Below are 21,619 nucleotides of genomic sequence, written 5' to 3' on the forward strand. Positions count from 1 at the left end.
TCATGTTCTAAATGATTGATTTGCTTCTTGGCTTCATTCACTCTACTGTTGTTTCCCCGTAAATTGTTCTTTATTTCAATTAGTGTATTCTTTCTTTCTAACTGGATCTTTTTTAATGCTGTTAAGATCCTCACTAAGTTCCTTGAGCATCCTTACAACCAGTGTTTTGAACTCTGTATCTGATAGATTGCTTATCTCCATTTCATTTAGCTCTTTTTCTAAAGTTTTGATCTGTTTTTGCATTTGGGTCATGTGTCTTTGTCTCCTCTCTTTGGCCTCCCTGTGTTTGTTTCTATATATCAAGTAGGGCTGCTTTGACCCTGTGTCTTGGCAGTGTGGCCTAATGTAGTATGTGTCCTGTAGGGTCTAGTGGCTCAGCTTCCCCTACCACATAGTCTGGGTACTCAAGTACTTCATGTGGGCTGAGTACACCCTCCTGTTGTAGTTGAGCCTTGGTTGCTATTGGCAGAGCAATGAGAGGGGTTTAACCAGGCCAGTCAGCTTCAAGAATTGGCTGTGGCCACTTACTATACCTCTGCCTTCCATGAAGAATCAGCTCCACAGGGCCAGGTTAGTGGTGCCCTGACATGGTCTGTAGCTGTCCACTGGGTGTGCTCGCCATGGGATTTCCCAGGTGTCTTGGGCCAAGATCAGCCCCCACCTGTGTTTTGCTGGGGCCACCTTGCCTGAGCTATAAAGCAATCTGAGAGGGCTGTTACTTGTGCTGGACTTGGAGATGTCCAGGTGACGCCAAGCTGGGAATCTAGGTTGCTAGGTCCAGGCCTGGGACTCAGTGAGGCCAGCTGCTACTTGTTTGTTCATATGGAAAAGCAGCATGGGTGGGCTGGCAAGTTGAATGGGGTGGAGTCGCTGGGGTTCTCCAAGGCAGATCAAACAGCTAGCCATATTGATAGAATCTTAGATATGCACCAGTCTGCTGGATCTGTTGGGGGGAGGGCCTAGAAAGGGGACAATGGTCTCTGCTTTCATTGAGGCCAGAAACCTCAGCCTCCCCCTACACACCACTGGTAATCCTCCAGATGCTACCTCTGCAGTCCTAAAATTACATTCCCCCATTTGAAGGCACCTGCGACGCTGATGTGGCCCCTGGCAAAAGTGAGTTTGACATCCTGATCTAGATGCAAGTACTAACTTCTGAGAGTAGATGCCAGTGAATTTTGTCACGTTCATAAAGCTAGATAACCAGCTCTTTTCCTGAATCTGCATAATTTTTTCCACTTACAATCAGTGTCTTCCAAAGAAGTGTTTATTACATGAGTGTGAGGAATGTATTTAAAGTATCCAGTAATATTTGCATTCAAAAGTTTTGTGTCCATTTCCTCCAGCTCTGGTAGGTTTATTTCCTAATTTCCTTGACCCTGGGGAGCAGGAACCTAATTTCTCAGAAGCTCATCAATAGAGACTGCCTACTTGCTCTCAATAAAAGCAACCTATAAAAACGAAAAAAAGCCTTGGTTTCTGAGTCCCCGGGTGTTTAGAGCCACCAGCGGTGACCAAATCCATCCAGGGCAGACCAGGTATTGATCCTCTCGGGTGGAGTCTTGTGGTTACCAGGGCTAGTCCCCAAATGTCCATTTCGCAGTCCTGGACAGTTTTCTGTTTGTTCCTGGGAGTGCCGGGACGGGACAGTCTCATCTGTGACCCAGGCCAGGGGAGGATGGTGGCAGATCCAATGCAGTACTTGCTCCCGTGCTACGCCAGGCGAGGGCTCTGTCTGGGCGCTTATCTCAGCCAGGCGCGCGGCGCCACGCCTTCCGCCCTGCGGGGGGCTCGGACCCCAGAGGCCAGGGAGGCTAAAGGAGGGGCCTCTGCCCTCCCAGCTACCTGTCCGCAACTCTAGGAGTGTGAGGTGAAGACCGGGTTGGCTCTGGCTCCGCTTACCTCCTCGCGGCTCTGGCTGGACACCCGTTGCTCCAGGCCGTGTCCGCGATCCTCTGGGCTGGCGCCTTCCCAAGTGTTCTCCACGAGCGTGAGTGCTGGGCTGGCGAGCTGCTCCCGGGCGCGGTGGGTGGGCTGCGGGTGGGGCTGTGGGCGTTGGTCCGGGAAGGTCGCTTCTGCTGGGCTTCTTTGCTCCAGGGACTGTCCTGAATCCCTGGTTACAGTTCGAGTCCATAGGGAAGAGGAAGTCCCCGACCCTCGACCCTCTCGGTCAGGGACTGGGCTGACGCAGGAAGGAGGCAGCCTGGAAAGGAGCTCCGGAGACTGTGGAAAAGCTTCAGGTTTGGAAAGCACGGTACAAACGCTTGATGTCTTTTCGAAGCAGAAGCTGCTTCTTTAGGGTAAGCAGACCTTGGGAAGGTCTGGCGGAATACTCTCCGCGCGTGTATAGACAGTTGTTAGAGCCCGGTCTCTAAGCGCGGGGACCCTGAGATCAGAGCCCTTGAACTGCTGCTGAGTGAACGGTTGACACCCTTTGGCATGTTGGTGGCTTGAAAGGTTGGTAGGTGTTGGGAGTACATTTGGTAGAAAACAGAAAACTGTTAAATCGAGATGTCTAGGTTTTAGTTAATCCCTCCGAGTTGCATTTGATAGTGAAAATGAAAGACAGTGTAATACCCCCTAGATCCATGTTGTTGCAGATGGTAAGATTTCTGGTTTGTTTGTTTGGGGGGGGCTAAATAATATTCCATTGTTTATACCTATGTACCTCTCCATCATCCATTCCTTCAACCATGGGCACTTAAGTTAGGTTGCTTGTATACCTTGTCCATTGTAAACAATGTTGCAGTGAATTTAGGGATGCGTATGTCTTTTCACATTAGTGTTTTGGGTTTCTTTGGATAAATACCCAAAAGTAGAATTGCTGGGTCCTTCTTTATTTCTTGTTTTAAAGTCTTTTTTTGTGCGTCTGTCTTGTAAGTATTGCTACCCCAGCTTTTTAAAATTTCCATTTGCATAAAGTGTCTTTTTCCATCCCGTTACTTTCAATCTGTGTGTCTTTCCATCTGAAAAGACACACACACACTGTGTCTCTTGCAGCAGCATATATATGCGTCTTTTTTCCTATTCATTTAGCCACTTTATATCTTTTGATTGGAATGTTTACATTTAAAGTAATTATTGATAGGTATCTATGTGATTTCACTTATATGGAGAGTGTCCAAAAGAAAATAAATGAACAAACAAAAGAGAAGCAAACTCATAGATATAGAGAACATTTTTGATGGTTGCCAAATGGGAGTGGGGTTAGGGGATAGGTGAAAAAGGGTAGAGATTAAGAAGCGCGAATTGCCAGTTATAAAAAGTCATAGGGACATAAGGTACAGCATGGAGAATATAGTCAATAAAACTCTAATAACTCTGTATATATGAGTGGTATGAGTGGTAGAGTGGTATGTCTACATATGAGTGGTCTCATTTGTCAGTCTACAAATGAGTGGTAGACTTATGGGGTGATCACTTGGGAAGGTATATAAATGTCTAATCCCTCTGTTGTACATCTGAAACTAATATAATATTGCATTTCAGCTGTAATTTAAAACATATTAAAAATGAAAAATAAAATAAAACAACAAACGAAAAAATGAATATGAACTACAAACTGAGAATTCGGACTGCGTTTTCTGAAAACAATGTGCTGGTGCAACTGATTCCATGTAGTATAAGGGCTGCTTGGTAAAAACTCCTGCCTTTCTGTAGATGTGTGAAACTAGAGTTCATACTGGTAAGTAAAAACTTATTGAGCATGGAAGTTACTACAAGGTGAAGCAAAAAAATGATAATATTAATACCTATAAAGGGATTAATCAATATATTTTATCTTTTTCTTATCCCCAAGGCATAAATTTTATCCACAACTTTGGATGGTGTGTTTGAGCATTAGTGAATTCTTCTTTGTAATTTTTCTGTGCATAGTTTAGTGATTAACTTACAAAATTAACCAGCTTATTATAATAATTAAAAATAATACCGAAGAATTTAGAACAAAATAGAAAAATAGACTAAAATAGTTAGATTGCAGATCTAGCAAATAGTTAAGAAAATAACCTGTAATGATGCATAGTTTATTTTCCTGACTAGTAGCAGACTTGTAGAAGTTCATTTCACTTTCAGAAAAAAAGTAGATTCATAGTAACAAATGTTTATTGGTCATCTTTGTTCTAGACCCTGGGCATTCAGCAAAAGCTTCCTTAGGAAACATTCTTTTACATCAAGATGGTATTAAAATTCACATACCCAAAATCTATTTCTGCATTTTTAAATAGATTTTTAAAAAATTTGTTTTGTTTTTTAAAGATTTTGTTTATTTATTTTTAGAGAGGAGTAGAGAGAGAGGGAGAGAAGCATCAATGTGTTGTTACCTACCGCATGATCCCCACTGGGGACCTGGCCTATAACCCAGGCCTGTGCCTTAGACTAGGAATTGAACCAGTGGCCCTTTGGTTTTCAGGTCGGCACTCAATCCACTGAGCCACACCAGCCAGGGCTATTTCTGCACTTTTTAAAATCATTTTAAAATTTTCCAATTACAGTTAATATATATTATTTTCAAGTGTATGGCCCAGTGATTAGACATTACATAACTTGCTAACTGATCATCCTGATAAATCTCACACCCATCTGACACCATTCATGGTGATATTCTTAGAATATTACTGACTGTATTCCCTATGTCGCACTTTACATCCCCAAGACTATTCTGAAACAACCAATTTGTACTTCTTAATCTCTTCATCACTTTCACTCATCCCCTTGAACCCCCTCCCATCTGTCAACTGTCAAAATGTTCTCTGTATCTATGAATCTGTTCCTGTTTTGCTTGTTCATTTATTTTGTTAGAGTCAGTTGTTGATAGATTGGTTTATAGCCATTTTATTCATATTTCTGATCTTTTTTTATCTTCTTAAAGAAGATCCTTTAACATTTCATATAATACTGGTATGGTGGTGATGAACTCCTTTAGCTTTTTCTTGTCTGGGAAGCTGTTTATCTGCTCTTCCATTTTAAATGATGGAAGAGCAGCTTTGCTGGGTAGAGCAATCTTGGTTTTAAGTCCTTGCTTTTCATCACTTTGAATATTTCTTGCCAATCCCTTTGGGCTTGCAAAATTTTTGTTGAGAAATCAGCTGACAGTTTTATGGGAGCTCCCTTGAAGGTAACTAACTGCTTTTCTCTTGCTGCTTTTAGGATTCAAAGAGGACCTTACGCTATCCTCATCTCTTTTTTTTTTTGTCTATTTTTTCTTTTTGCTGTTCTGGATGGGTGTTTTTTCCTTTCTTATATTCCGAATCACTATTTGATTCCAAGCTTCATCCACTCTATTGTTGATTCCTTATAAATTATTCTTCATTTCAGTTAGTGTATCCTTCATTTCTGATGTGAAGTAGCAGAAATGGTAATTTTTTTATGCTGTTTAAATTCTCACTAAGGTTTTTTAACATCCTTATAACCAGAACTCCCCATCTAGTAGATTGCTTGTCATTTTGTTTAGTTCTTTTTCTGGAGTTTTGTTCTGTTCTTTCATTTAGGACATTTTTTAAAATCTCATTTTGGCAGCCTCCCTGTGTTTGTTTCTATGTTTCAGGTGGAGGTGCTACATTTCTCAAGCTTGGTAGAGTGGCCTAATGTAGTAGGTGTTCTGTAGGGTCCAGTGGCATAGCCTCTCCTATCACCAAAGTTGAGCACTCAAGGTGCATCACCCTGTGTGGGCTGTGTACATTCTTCTGTTGTATTTGAGCATTGCTTGCTTGTTGGTATGTCAATGTGAGGGATTTACCCCCAGGCAAGTCGGACACAAGGACTGGCTTTGACCACTCACTTCCAACCACCATGAAGGATCAGCTGTGCAGGTGCTCAGTTCACAGAGGCAGGATCTGTTTTAGGAGGGTTTTGGTGCCCGCTGAGTCCTCCCTTTGAGTGTGTTGCTTGTGGAGGTGTTGGTAGGTGCTTTGAGAGGGTCTGATGCTGCACTGGGTATGCTCACTGGCTCTGGGGCCTCCTGGGAGGTGTAGATTAAGATTGGCTACTGCCTGTGTTCTGCCTGGAGTCACCCAACATGAGCTACAAAGCAACCTGTAGATGACTGCTACTTGTGTTGGGCTTGGAGTTGCCCAGATGAGGCCAACCTGCAAACCAAGGCCCACTGCTGTTAGTGCTGGGTCTGCTGACATTTAGTGAGGAGTACAGGGCAAGCTGAGTCTTGATGCTGCTTGTTTGAGAGATTTTAGGGAAATCTGAAGCATGAGCCAAGATGGCCATTATTAGAGAAAAGCCACTGGAAACTCATTCAGTGGGCCTTGAAGGTGGGTGGGGCAAGACCTCAGCAAATCGCCAGGGTGGGGCAAACAGTGTGAACCAGGTTGATGGAGTCTCAGATATTGCACCTTCCAGCTGACTCTGTTGGGGAAGGGCTCAGAAAAGGAACGATGGCCTCTGCCAGAAGTTGTTTGAGAGAAAGTTGCACCCCCCACCCCCAAGCTCTTTCCCTGATATAGTACAATTTAGTTCCTCCCCGTATGTGTGTGGTGCCTTTCAAGCTGCTGACCTAGCACTGGAGCTCAGAGGGAATGAGTACGAGTAATTCTGTGTTTGGGCCCCTTTAAGAGGAACTTCCTGGGACTCCAGGAACTCTCAGCCTCAATCCCCAGTGGTTTTTACAGCCAGAAGTTATGGGGCCTTCTCTTTCTGACAAAGTAACCTGGGCTGGGGGCCTGATGTGGGGCTGGTACTTCTCACTCCTCCATGGGAACTTCTGCAGGGAGATATCCCTCCCAATTTTTATCCCACACATGTGAGTATGATACCAGCCCATTCTGTGTTTATGCCCCTCCTACCTATCTTGATGTGGCTTCTTTTTAAAATTTTTTATTGATTTTAGAGAGAGAGTAAGGAAGAGAGAGAGAAAGAAAGAGAGAGAGAGACAGAGACAGAGAGACAGAGAAAGCATCTATTTGTTCCCCATATTTATGCTTTCATTGGTTGATCCTTGTAAGTGCCCTGATGGGGACTTGAACCTGAAACTTGGCATATTGGTACGATACTCTAACCAAATGAGCAACCAAACCATTATTTCTTCAAACAGGTTCTTGATTCCTTTCTCACTCCCTTCTCCTCTGGTACTCCTATGATGTGGATATTGTTACTTTTGATATTGTCCCCAAAGTCCCTTAGATTTCCTCATTTAAAAAAGTTTTCTTTTCTTTTTTGATACTCTGCTTGGGTGTTTACAATTATCTTGTCTTCTAATTCACTGATTCAGTCATCTGCTTCATCTGACCTGCTATTGATTCCTTCTAGTGTATTCTTCAATTCAGATATTTTATCTTCATTTCTGACTGGTTCCTTTTTTATGGTTTTTATGTACTTTTTAACGCTTACTAACTATCTCTTTGTTTAAGTTCCTGCTGATATCACCCAGTCTTTCCCTAAGTCTTTCTTGGCCTATGGCTCCCAAGAAAACCATGTTCCTTCCTATGGGGAAATGACATACAGGGAATGAGCTTTTCCAGTAAAGGGAGATGAACAATCTTCCTATTAACTGATCAGTGTTGCTTTCTGAGAACTGATCATGATGCTTTCAAGGAAAGATCTTGAGCATCCTTATAACCATTGTTTTAAACTCTGCATCTGGTATCATGGTTGCTTCCATTTCACTTAATTCTTTTCAGGGGCCTCTTCCTCCCTTTAAATAATCTTCTTAATTTCTGCTATCACAAAATTCTCTAGGCTCAATTTACATTTTTCATGCCCCAACGCAACTATTTCTATGCCCTAACAACTATTTTTTTTCAAGACACTCTGGTCCTTTTGTTTTTTTTCAGAATGTTATAAGAATCCAAGATCTAGACACTAGATGTGCTACTATAACCCTGGTTCTTTTCACTGACACAGTAAAGAATTATGGGTAAGTGAGCCTATTAGCATGCAGGCAACGTGTATTAGTGAATGGGAGGGCAAAAGCAAGGGTGGCAAAATAAGGGTTGCCAAAGGCCTGGGTGGCCAGCACCCAGGTAGCCAGAGGCTGAGTGGTCAGGGCCCTCCCACCCCAACCCCCACCCCCCATGTGACAAGAGAGCCATGAGTCAAGAGAAGAGGTGAAGAGGGACAATCTTTGTTCTGAGGGCTGATATGGTTTGTGGGGTAAGGGTGAAGAAGCACATGTTTTGTTTTGTTTTTTAAAGATTTTATTGATTTATTTATCTTTAGAGGGGAAGGAGAGAGGAAGAGAAACATCAATGTATGGTTGTCTTTCATGCGTCCCCTGCTGGGAGTTGGCCTGCAGGGAACCGACCTGCAGCCCAGGCATGTGCCCTGACTGGGAATCGAACTGAGATCCTCTGGTTCGCAGGCCTGTGCTCAATCCACTGAGCTACACCAGCCAGGGCTAAGAAGCACATGTTGATTGGCGGGTAAAGGTGATGCCAGCTTTCTGGGCAAGATGTGACTACCTAAATGTAGGTATGGGTAGGGTCTGTTAGCCCGAATCTTTATTTTGCTCCAGATTGTTCATTGTACACATGTGATGGGAGGCAGGCAGTTAACCAGAGTTGTTTTATGGGTTTTTTTCTTTGGGCACTGTGGGCCCCCTCCCCTTCTCCCTTCCAGGCCTGGGGATGACTACATTGTCTCAAGGTTTTCCTTTTCTCAGCCAGTGGAGATGATATGCACAGACTTTCAAGGGCTCCCCCTCTCCTGCACTATCATAGTTTACTTATTGTTTGGGACACCTGGCCACCTTATTGGACCAGACTATGGATTACTGAGTCAACGTGTGAGCTTTTGCTTTTAGCCTTCTTTATTAAAGTTTTTGTTAGATTGTAATGGTGAAGGCCTTGCCTTTATTTCCCTTCTGGCCACTCATTTCCAGCTGCTACCTAAGTGTTAAAAGGTGTTGCCTGGCAACCAGGATGCTATAGTTTCTGGCCAGCAACAGCAGAGCAGTCTCAGGATTCTTCCTATGCTGTCTCCTGCAGTACTACCAGAGTAACTTTGAGCCTTTAAGAGATTTGTGACCTAGTAAGTATATCTCTACAAGTAGGAACAATGCCTTAAATTTCAAACACTAGAGAGGCCCCAACTGGGGTTGCTAATTTGTGTTCAATCTCTTATGGGAAAGAAATGAAATTGGCAGGGTTTACTGTTTTTAAAAGTTTGCAGTTTTTCTCAAATGCTTATGGGAAAAAAGAGAAAGAGCATACCAATTTTATTTATTAGTCTCTATATGAGAAAGCAGTTTTTTTTAGCTTATTAACTTAATTAAGCTATATCCTGACTAACGTCTGGATATATGTGAAGGGGAGCTATGCCTAGGTCCTATCTTTAAGATGTGCTGTTAACCTTACAATAAAAGGCAACAAGTACTTATTTGAGATCCGAGAAAATAGCTATTCTGTAAGCAGTGATTCAGGCAGAAACACAAATAATATTCTGGTTGGAAGGGTTTTAATGAGAAAGGGAAGGGGAATAATTAATTACAAGAATAGAAGGGAGGAATTTCTATGGGTGTTAATAAGCTAAAGAATGAATTTTTATAGGTGTAGATCAGATAAAATACTGATACTGATTCTAAAAACTTTCTTTAATTTTCCATCCAGTAGTCATATTGCTGTTTTCCTGTTGATTTTATAAATGGTTGTTTGGGATGCAGTGCAGCTTAGGTCCAGTTCAAAGGGTAGTTTAACAGATCAAGAGTTTGAGGAGTAAGAAGTGCAAGGCAGTTCCTCTGGTGTGGCAGCTGTGACTCCATTTTTAACTGGTTCTGTTTATACTATTTTTTACATTTTCCCCTTGTCATCGAGATCTTTCCTTGAAAGCATCATGATCAGTTCTCAGAAAGCAACACTGATCAGTTAATAGGAAGATTGTTCATCTCCCCTTACTGGAAAAGCTCATTCCCTGTATGTCATTTCCCCATAGGAAGGAACATGGTTTTCTTGGGAGCCGTAGGCCACATTTTAGCCACACGGGTGGTAGAACAGAGGAAGGCCTTGTTGTTATGTTGCCTTAAGAGCAAATATCTTCTGTCACTTCTTGAGGTTTCTCACATGAAGTCTCACAGGCCTTGGTGATCATCTTAAAATGCTGAGCAACCATTATCCGAGTGGTGTTTTTATAACATCAAACTATGCAAAACAGTTTTATAACAGCAAAAATTTGTATGATAACTAACAAAATGTTATGTCCAATTGTGAGAGTAAATCCAAACCAGGCGACGATACCTGAAGGAGGGCAGCCAGCTGAAGATATCAAAGAACCATGAAGTGTCAGTAGGCACTTAACATTTGCCTTGTGCCTAGATTTTATCTCTGTTTCACATGTAGTGTTTTATTCTTAGCACAACAGGAAATATTAATAACAGAGAAAACCCCACCACATTCAGCTAGGTATGGTCAAGAGCAATTCTGTTATTTAAAACAACTTGAACAAGAGAATTTAAAGATTTTTCCTGTTGACTCAGGTTGACTGTTACTTTTGTGGCACCTCCAGAAAATCCCACAAAGGTGTTCTGATAAGCTTGTAATTATGTATTTATTCGCTGCAACACAAATGTAAGGAAAAAAGTATTCTTCCAAATCTGGCATCTTTGCTGGGGTGACATTGACTGTGTGCAAGCAGTTGTGCGTTTTTACCTGTGAAGTAGTTTTAAAGATGATGCCCAATGCTGATGTACCTTTCCAGGCAGAAATTAAGGGGAAAAAGAAAACAATAACTATTTTTTTTTGTTTAATAGCTCTTCATATAAAAACAAACAACAGGAAAGAAAGAAAGAAAAAAAGAAAAAAAATGAAACAAATAAAATCTCTTCCTTTCTTAGGAGTCAGTTTTGCCACCCATTGTGGCCCAGGGGTAGTGCATAGTGGGTTTTGTTGCAGCTTGCTACAGTGTGCTGTCAATGAGCATGATGCAGTTCTTTGTTAGGGTCCTGATATAGACCTGTTTGTTTTTGGATGCGGTGTAGACAACATCAATACTCTTTGTTTTGAACACACAACACTCAGAGTTGTGGGTGAAGTTGCCCATGTCCAGCCTCACGCATGGTACTTCTCATTCCCTTTCTGCACACTGGCTGGTAAGGCTGCTGGGAACTCCGCAAATTAGGTATCAGGCCATTTTTCCTAAGAAGATGCTCATGTCTGTTTTCCTGTTAACTTTACAGTTATTTGGATTACAATTGTCAACATTAGGAAAGTCCAAACATGTAGAGAATTTTTATGAGTTTATTGGAGCCAATCTTACAACATGTCAGAGAATGAGATCTCAAATGCCCTGGAGAATAAGTGTTTTACAGCTTGTTTAATAGATGTGAAATTAAGGAGGGAAAGATGGAAGAAAGCAAGCAGGGGTTGGATTACAAGATAGTTAACAAGATGAACAAGTATAAAGGACACATGGACAATAACTAAGGTGGGGGTGGAAATGGGAGGGAGGTGGGGAGCACTGGGTAGGGGTCAGAGCTGGGAATATAAGACAGAAAACTGTACTTAAACAAGAATTAAATTTAAAAAAAGATAGTTAACAAGATCATATACTCCCTTGAGGGTTAAGTCTCCTCTGAGGGGTGTTACTTCTGTTATTTCAAAAGTGTGTTAACCTAGACGCACAAGAACAGAGGACAGGGCTGCTTTAAAACCCTTCACTAAACAAGTTACAGGGCTGGAGCGTGGTGGCCCACCCTGACCTGCCCAGGAGGGAATGAATGAGTAGATCACTTTGTGAGGTTAGTTTCCACAGAACCTCCTCGCCGCCTCTTTTTTTGTCATACAACACTGCTTTAGGCTTGGTGTGAAAGGTCATTTTGCCCTGTCGGTAGTCCACCAGTGTGAGGAGTGAGTTGTGTAAGGCAGTTTCTCTGGGTTGGCAGCTCTGGCTCATTTACATTATTTTAAACAACTATATGTGACTTTTATGGAGTTATAAGATTGCTTATTCATAAAGTAATCCAGAAATGAAAAAAATATGTTTTAATAATACACAGTTCGGACCTGTATCAGTCAATATTGTAACCATTAGTCACATGTGGCTGTTTAAATTCAAGTGAATTGAAAATAAGTAATATTTTAAAAAATCATGACTACATTTCAAATGCTGAGTAGTTGCTGTGCTTTGCTGACTGTAAACAAAAAATCAGTGAGGTATCAAAAAGGCTTATTTAGGAAAAGAAAAAGATTGCAATCTGGTTTATGTGGTCATGGTGAGCCACAGACAAGAATAGAGTAGGAGGGAGAAAGTTCTATTTTAGAGAAGAAGTTAAGTGGGGAGGACTGTTATAATCAAATAACTTTGTTTTAACAATAGATTTCTTCCTGTGGGGCTTTTTACTACTGACGTAGAGTGTGAGAGCTCCTTCCACAAGCCCTCCCAATTTCTATCTTGGTTAATAAGGTCTCTGTCATAAATTTTGATAGTGTCTAGAGGACAGGGATATTTTACTTCTCCCTGAATGTAGGCAGAGAATGTAGAAAGAAGCACAGGTAGTCAGTCCGACCCCCGATTATATTGAACTGATTTATACAAGAATCACTTCCTTGGGCCTTTACTTAGAGACTTTTTTTCATCTAAGGAACCAGAGTACAATCTATAAAAGAGGCGCTTTGTTTTGTAATTTGTGGGAGTAAAGAGAGTTGTTAATTTTTTAACTTTGTCAAGTTATCTCTTGCTTATTATGCCTAGCCTTCACAAATGTAAACACAGCCACATGGGTCATTCAGTCTTTTTTTTTTAAATTTTTATTTTTATTTAATTCTTGTTCAAGTACAGTTTTCTGTCTTACATTCCCAGCCCTGCCCCCCCAGTGCTCCCCACTTCCCTCCCATTTCTGCCCCCCACCTTAGTTATTGTCCATGTGTCCTTTATACTTGTTCATGTGAGACCTTCCCCTTTTCCCCTGAGATTCTCCCCTCTCCCCTCTGGTCCCTGTCAGCCTGTTCTGTATTTCAGTGTCTTTGGTCATATTTTGCTTGCTTGTTTGTTTTGTTGTTTAGATTCCTGTTAACAGAGATATCATATGGTATTTGTCTTTCACCACCTGGCTTATTCAGTCTTGAAGTGCTTCTCTAGTTATAGTGTAGGGGAGAGAAAACTCTTTCTCTGCTCTTGTAGGTTGTGATTGGAGGCCTGCAAATGAAGTTGGTGAAAGGCAGATTAGCAAGTAACAGACAGATTAGATTTAATCACGTGGGAAGAGAGGCATTAGACTTTGGAGCTTCAAGCCGAGAGAAGGGAATGGGAGAAGGGCACTTATGGGAAAACAGATGGTTTTTAGGAAAGATAAATGAGCCTTTAGGAAAATAGATGGGAAATGTCACAATTTCTCAAATATATATATTATTATTTATGATATTATAATTGTTCCAGTTTTTCCTCCTTCGCCCTCCTATACCCAGTCCCACTCCCTCAGGCAGTCCCCATACTGTTTTCCATGTCCGTGATCATTGCATATATGTTCTTTGACTACTCTATTCCCTAGCTGTCCTTTACATCCCTATGACTATTCTGCAACTACCAATTTGTGCTTCTCGATCCCTTTACCTTTTTTGTCCATCCCCCACACCCACCAAAATGTTGTTCTCTGTATCTATGATTATGTTTCTGTTATGCTTTTTTGTTTTTTAGAATCAATTGTTGATAGGTATGCATTTATTGCCCTGTTAATGTTCATATTTTTATTTTCTTCTTTTTCTTAAAGAAGATCCTTTAACATTTTATATAATATTGGTTTGGTGGTGATGAACTCCTTTAGCTTTTTCTTATCTGGGAAGCTCTTGATCTGTCCTTGAATTTTAAATGATAGCTTTGCTGCTTAGAATAATCTTGTTTGTGGTCCTTGCTTTTCATCACTTTGAATATTTCTTGCCAATCCCTTCTAGTCTTCGAAGTTTCTTTTGAGAAATCTGACAGTCTTATGTGAGTTCCCTTAGAAATAACTAATGCTTTTTTCCTGCTGCTTTTAAGATTCTCTCTTTGTATTTATTTAATCTTTGACATTTTAATTATGATGTGACTTAGTGTGGACCCCTTTGGGTTCATTTTGTTTGGGATTCTCTTCACTTCCTGAACTTATATGTCTATTTTCTTTACTAAATGAGGAAATTTTTCTGCCATTTTTTCAAATAGATTTCCAATTTCTTGCTCTCTGTCCTCCTTCTGGCATCCCCATAATGCAAATGTTGTTACACTTGAAGTTGTCCCAGAGGCACCCTACACTACCCTTATTTTTTCGATAGTTTTTCTTCTTGCTGTTCTAATTGGTTGTTTTTTCCTTCCTTATATTCCAAATTCCTGATTTGATTCTGGCTTCATTCACTCTATTATTGATTCCCTGTAAATTGTTCTTTATTTCAGTGCAACCTTCATTTCTGACTGTTTCATTTTTTTAGTGCTTTTGAGTTCCTCATTAACTTTCTTTTTTAAAAAATATATTTTATTGAGTATGCCATTAGAGTTATCTGATTCTCCCCCTTCATTCCCCTCCACCCTGCACACACCCTACCCCCATTCCCCACCTTTAGTTCATGTCCATGTGTCACAAGTTCTTTAGCTTCTACATTTTCCATACTATTCTTGCCCTTCCCCCTGTCTATTTTCTATCTACTATCTATGCTACTTATTCTCTGTACTTTCTCCCCCCTTTTCCTCCTCCCACTCTCCTGTTGCGAACCCTCCATGTGATCTTCATTTCTGTGGTTCTGCTCCTGATCAAGCTGTCTCTTAGTTTGCTTTTGTTTTAGGTGTGGTTGTTAATAACTGTGAGTTTGCTGTCTTTTTACTGTTCATATTGTTCATATTTCTATCTTCTTTTTCTTAGATAAATTCCTTTAACTTTTCATATAATAAGGGCTTGGTGATGATGGACTCTTTGAACTTGACCTTATCTGAGAAGCACTTTATCTGCCCTTCCATTCTAAATGAAAGCTTTGCTGGATAGAGCAATCTTGGATGTAGGTCCTTGCCTTTCATGACTTGGAATACTTCTTTCCAGCCCTTTCTTGCCTGTAAGGTCTCTCTTGAGAAATCAACTGACAGTCTTATGGGCACTCCTTTGTAGGTGACTGTCCCCTTGTCTTTTGCTGCTTCTAGAATTCTCTCCTTCATTTTAATCTTGGCTAATGTAATTATGATGTGCCCTGGTGTGTTCCTCCTTGGGTTCAACTTCTTTGGGACTCTCTGAGCTTCCTGGACTTCCTGAAAGTCTATTTCCTTTGCCAGATTGGGGAAGTTCTCCTTTATTATTTGTTCAAATAACTTTTCCACTTGTTGTTCTTCCTCTTCCCCTTCTGGTACCCCTATAATTTGGAACATTTAAAGATGTCCCGGGGGTTCCTAAGCCTCTCCTCTTTTTTTGAATTCTTGTTTCTTCCTTCTTTTCTGTTTGGTTGTTTCTTTCTTCCTTCTCGTCCACTCCATTGATTTGAGTCCCAGTTTTCTTCCCACCACTGTTGGTTCCTTGTGCATTTTGCTTCATTTCACTTAGTGTAGCCTTTATTTTTTAATCTAATTTGTGACTAAAATCAACCAGTTCTGTGAGCATCTTGATCACCAGTAATTTGAACTGTGCATCTGATAGGTTGGCTATCTCTTGGTCGCTTAGAAGTATTGGCTCTGGGGTTTTGAGTTGTTCTGCTTGAGCCATAATATTTTGGTCTGTTCATGCCTGTTATGATGGGTGAAAGCTTAGGTGTTCACCAGGGTGGTTCAACCCAGTCGCTGGGTTGTGACAGGGGATGGGGTCAGAGAGGGAGTGATGGCGTTTGTTCTGTTCTCAGATTTCGGTCCCCTCTGCTGTTTCCCACAAGCAAATTGGGCCCTTCTGGTGCTCGTTCCCGGGTAAGTGGGTTTGTGTACGTTCTAGGACTCTGTGGGTCTCTCCAATGAACTCTCCTCCTATGAGGCTGGGAGCCTCTCCTGGAACCTCAACCCCTGAAAGTTTTTTCAGTTGGTGCTTTTAGGCTTTATTTCTCGGCACTGGGGCCCTGCATTGTGTGGTGTGTCTCGCTGTCCATTTTTTCACGCGGTTTATCTGCATGTGAATGTCTGACCGTGGTCAGTCAGCTGCCTTGCACCCTCACTGGGTCTTCCCATTCCTACCCCATGCCTAGGATCTGCCAACCGCTGCCTGTGTGCCTGGGTTGGTCCGGTTCCTTTATCCTGCCTCGACCCCTCTCTGCTGGCCACCAACTCTGCCTCTCTTACCGGTCTGGATGAATGGTTCATTGTTGTTGGACTTCAGTACAGTTCAATTTTCTGTCTGTTTTGGTTGTGTTTTTGTTTCCAAATCTTTGTTGTCCTTAAATTTGGTTATGCAAGGAGGCACAGTGTTTCCACCTACACCTCCATCTTGGCCGGAAGTCCTCATTAATTTCCTTGAGCATCCTTATAACAAGTGTTTTGAACTCCCCATCTAGTAGATTGCTTGTCATCATTTTATTTAGTTCTTTTTCTAGAGTTTTGTTCTGTTCTTTTATTTGGGACTTTTTTTAGTCTCCTCATTTTGGCAGCCTCTCTGTGTTTGTTTCTATGTATTAGGTAGAGATGCTACATCTCCAGGCTTGGTAGAATAGCCTAATGTAGTAGGTGTCCTGCAGAGTGCAGTGGCACTGCTTCCCCTATTGCCCAAGCTGGGTACTCAAGGTATGGCCACTTTGTGGATTGTGTACACCCTCCTGTTATATTTGAGCATTGCTTGATGTTGGCATATCCAAGCTCAGCCACTGATTGTGTTCTGTCTGAGTTCACACAGTGTAAGCTTCAAAGCAATCTGCAGATGGATGCTACTTTTGCTGGCCTTGGAGGTGCCTAGGCGAGTCCAAGCTGTGAATTAAGACTGGCTACTGCTAGTGTCAGGCCTGGGGCTACTTAGAAAAAAGTATGGGACTTGTTGAAGCCAGATTCTGCTTGTTTGAGAGAACTTAGCATGGGTCATCTATATGGAAAAGCCATTGGAAACACGTTAGTGGGCCTGAACATTGGGTGGGGCATGGCCTCAGGGAATCACTGAGGTATGGTAAACAGTGTGAGCCACATTGATTGAATCTAAGATATGGCACCTGCCTGCTGGCTCTGTGGTGGTAGGGTTTAGAAGGGGAACAATGGCTTTGGCCAGCATTTCTTTCTGGGATAAAACTGTCCCCCAACTTTTGCCCTGAATTCAGACAATTCAGTTATCCCCCATATGTCTCTGGTGTCTTTTCATCTGTTGCCCTCATGATGGAGCCCAAAAAGAGTCAGTCCAAGTTAAGACTATGCATGGGCCCTTTAAGAGGAATTGCCTGTGACTCCAGCAGTTTCCTCATTCCGCAGCCTCAATCCCCATGTTATTTACAGCCAGAAGTTATGGGGACTGCTCTTCATGGCACTGGAACCCTAGGGTGGGTGCCTCACCCCTCAGATGTCCATCCTGATTTTTATCTGCCACATGTGGGTGTTAGACCAGCCTGTTCCACCTTCTCAGTGCCTCCTTCCAGCCTCAGTATAGTTTCTCCTTTATTCCTTAGGTGATTTCTTTAATTCCATAATTGTAAGGTTCTATTCAGCTGGATTTCTGACAGGTATAAATGATGGTTGTTGTATAGTTTAGTTGTAATTTGATGTGATTGTGCAAGGAGGTGAGCCATGTTTATTTACACCACCACTTTGACCTGAATTCCAATATCATAGTATTGTGACAGTTTTTTTTCCCTTCTTATTTTAGGCGTGTGCCTGCTTATCTTCATCTCAGGTGGTAAGAGTCAATTTTCCTGATTGCTTCTGGGGACATTTATGATGATTAAGTTCTCTAGGAGGCATATAAGTGATTTCAGGAAGTCAGATTCCTTCAGTTGGATACAATGGTTAGGCTTCAGTGTAGTATTTCAACACTCACTTCCCTTCTGACCCTGCCCAGTTACAAGGCCTTAACACCATCTTTGTGGCTCTCTAGGAGCTCTCCTATGAACACTAGACCATCCAACCATCTGCTTCACCTCTGCTTGAATGTCTAAAAAGTATCATATTCCACCGTGTATAAAGTGTACTTTTTTGCCTAAATTTTTTAGGGAAAAGTAAGAGTGCATAGTATACATGGGTAGTACCTGAAATACCATGTATCTGTTCTTGTGTTTTGTAATTATTTGTTCATAAAATTTCTTTGTACCATAATGTGTTAAAAATAAACGCTAAAATTCCTTTAAAATATAAAAAACAAATATCTAAATATAAATAAATAAATAATTGAATTAAAAAATTAAAACAAAAGCTCTTTTTCCTGAAAGTGTGGGTCAAAAACATAGATGGACATTATACATCGCAAAATGCAGTATATGTCCCAAGCTGAACATCCTGATGTGTCCTGAAGTCAAAGGGAAGAAAACATTTCTAGGAAGGAATATTCTACTTTGTGAGTGTTGCTGATAGTTTGCCTAAGATGAGGACTTACAATTGATCATTAATATGGAAGAAACCACTTAATTGCCCACATATTAAAAGGGTGGATATTATGGTCTGTGAATTGTATTTTAATTTAAAAAATTGGTCACTGGGGAGAAAATAGGCAGGAAAATTTCAGATATTCCATATAGCAATATTCTCACTGATATGTCCCCTAGAGCAAGGGATATAAAGGAAAGAATAAACAAGTGGGACTACATCAAATAAAAAAGCTTCTAAGCCCTGGCTGGTGTAGCTCAGTGCGGGCCTGTGAACCACATGATCGCAGTTTGATTCCCAGTCAGGGCACATGCCTGGGTTGCAGGCCAGTTCCCAGCAGGGAATGCACAGGAGGCAACCATACACTGATATTTCTCTCTCTCTCTCTCCTTCCTTTTCCCTCTAAGATAAAGAAATAAAATCTTTTTAAAAAATTGAAAAAGCTTCTGCATAGCTAAAGAAAACATCAACAAAATGAAAAGGGAACCAACCATATGGGAAAAATATATTTGCCAAGGATACCTTGGACAAGAGTTTGAGCTCCAAAATATGTAAAGAACTCACACAACTCCACAGCAGGAAGACAAACAATCCAACTAAAAAATGGCCAAAGTACCTGAACAGACAATTCTCCAAGGAGGACGTATAGAGGGCCCAGAGACATATGAAAAGATGTTCAACATCACTAGCCATCAGAGAGATGCAAATTAAAACCACAATAAGATACCACTTGACAATGGTCAGAACAGCCATTACAAACAAATCAACTTACAACAAGTGCTGGCAAGGTTGTGGACAAAAGGGAACCCTAGTGCACTGTTGGTGGTAATGCAGACTGGTGAAGCCACTGTGGAAAACAGTATGGAATTTCCTCAAAAATCTAAAAATGGAATTGCCTTTTGACCAGGCAATTCCACTGCTGAGATTATACCCTAAGAATCCTGAAACACCAATTCAGACGAATCTATGCACCCCAATGCTCATAGCAGCACAATTGACAATAGCCAAGTGTTGGAAGCAACCTAAGTGCCCATCAGTAAATAAGTGGATCAAAAAACTGTGATACATTTACACAATGGAACACTATGCAGCAGAAAGAAAGAAGGAACTCCTACCCTGTGTGACAGCATAGATGGAACTGGAAAGTATTCTACTAAGTGAAATAAGCCAGGTGGTGAAAGACAAATATATGATCTCACCTTAAGTGGAACCTAATGAACAAAACAAAAAAGTGAGCAAAATAGAACCAGAGACATGGACTGACAGTGACCAGAGGGGAGGAGGAGGGGAATAATAGGGGAAAGAAGGGGAAGGGGCAAGTCAAGGAACGTGTATAAAGGATCCATGGACAAAGACAATGGGTGGGGGAGGATTGAATGTGGGAGATGGGGAGTGGATAGGGCAGGAGAGAGTAATGGGGGAAAAGGGGGACAACTGTAATTGAACAATAATTTTAAAAAATAAAAAAATAATTGGTCATAGGATATGTCACTTTGGTTGTCACCTTATTCAGTTTAGAGTAGTTTAGATATGAGGATGACCTGAGTGGAGTGGGTTTAAGAGTGAATGGGAGGGAAAGGACATGGAGGCCAATGGAAAGGAAAGAATGACTCAAAGTGGTGGTCAAAGTGTGGGATTTATATACCATATTAATAAGAGAAGGGACGTGGGAATAGGTTGAAATGTTACAGAAATTTTATAATCAATAGAGAAGGAAAAATTGATACCTGGGACAAAAAAGTGAGGGTGGTGGACATTACTGGAGAGATGTCCTTCCTTGAGTAAGAAAGAGAGAATGAGAAGCAGTACATGAGCAGGGGTTCAATCTAAGGTAGAAGCAGAGGGAGTCCTAATATAGTTGGCCTCTCATAAATAGAGGGAATGGGAAAAAATAAGTGAATGAAAGATGGGAAAGAAAGGTTTGGAAGAAGACAGGGTCTTTATTTGCAATTCCAAGGTGGGAGCATGCATGGCTGAGGTAGCAGGGAGGGCAACATCACTAGAAGAGAAAAGGTTATGGGGCTGTGGACACCAAGGACAAATATCAGTATGGATTTTCGAAATTCCCTTCAGTCACCAAAATCAAAATTGTGTATGACAGTGTAAATCTGTTGACGCCCGGTAGAAAACATTTCACACTAGGAAGCTCAAGTGAATTTGCATCTATACGATTTATTTTAAAATTGGAATGCATAAATTATTGCATAATGAAGATCCCAAGAGTGTGGTGTGGTTTTTTAACCAAAAGTATTCCTTTTGGGGCATCTCACAGACATCTAAAACCTACTGCATTGGAGCTGAGCCCTTGACCTTTCGACATCCCACATCTCATCACCTAGTCCAAGCATGTCTCACCTGACATATAGCCTTCTGACTGGCTCTTGCTTCCAGAGTTGCCACACAGTAGCTAGAGTGGTCTTTTTACTAAAAACAAAATTAGTGTCATGCAACTATATTGCTTAAAAGGCCTCAGTGGCTTCTCGATGACTGTACAGACCTATAATGGGTCTCTTCCTCTCTGTCTGACCAACCTTGTCCTCAGTACCACTGTAACTCTGCCCCAATGTTGTGGGGGCCTTAAGTGCCAGACACAGATTGCTCCCCTGCCTAAAGACTTCAGTGGTATGACTACACTGTCCATTGCTGAGCAGTTTTTGGACGTGACTAGAGTGTCAATCTTGGATCCTTCAGGGTGGATCTGTCAAATCAGGGGCAATGTGAAAACCCATTAATCAATACAGGACATTTAAAATGCAAGAGTTAATTTATGGAAGTTAAAATTCAGATTTTGAATTATTCCTTTACAATATTTAATACTATCCTTTTACTTTGTTAAAAAATTTATAGCAATCACTTGACATGACTTGTGAACCCTAACTTCTTGTCAGGGTTATAACCTCTTGGCATTAGCCCAGTAAATTGTTGGACCTATGGGTTTGCACAGCATGTCCATTTGACTTAGAGGCAGTGTGCAATTTCCCACTTCCTATTGTTACCCCTAGAAAAAACATGTAAGAGGAAGGCCCAGGCTCCTACCAGCATGTGCAATAGTTCCACTGTGGGCAGGTGTCTGCCGAGAACTTCAGAATCAACCTGTGTACCCCTTTTCTTAACCTATGTGCAGTTTTTATTGTATTGTGCACTCCATTTCAAATGGACTTGCAGATTAAGAGCATGGTAAAAGCAAAATACAGAGGGAAAAACATTTTAAATGCAGGTTACCATTCTTATAATAGATCGATCAGCATCTCTAGAAGAA

General features: G+C 41.3%; 1 protein-coding gene across 7 annotated transcripts in view; it reads left to right on the forward strand.

Moving 5' to 3' along the window:
* LOC118987065 (ATP binding cassette subfamily G member 2 (JR blood group)) overlaps positions 1-21,619 on the forward strand; it is a 278,084-nt gene that overhangs the window by 76,875 nt on the left and 179,590 nt on the right. For 2 of the 7 annotated variants that reach the window (XM_037046133.1, XM_037046132.1), the window contains exon 2: positions 7,782-7,864. The exons of 1 other annotated variant lie outside the window; for it this stretch is intronic. The gene's annotated coding sequence lies outside the window, so the exon portion shown is untranslated. Of the gene's footprint in view, positions 1-1,709; positions 1,991-2,123; positions 2,301-7,781; positions 7,865-17,647; positions 17,678-21,619 lie in introns of those variants that run through there. 4 more of the 7 variants (XM_037046134.1, XM_037046137.1, XM_037046139.1 and 1 more) reach the window with 4 other exon arrangements.

This window comes from Sturnira hondurensis, unplaced genomic scaffold (assembly GCF_014824575.4).
Source record: "Sturnira hondurensis isolate 20B ecotype Veracruz unplaced genomic scaffold, ASM1482457v3 Scaffold0004998, whole genome shotgun sequence".
Classification (NCBI taxonomy): Eukaryota; Metazoa; Chordata; class Mammalia; order Chiroptera; family Phyllostomidae; genus Sturnira; species Sturnira hondurensis.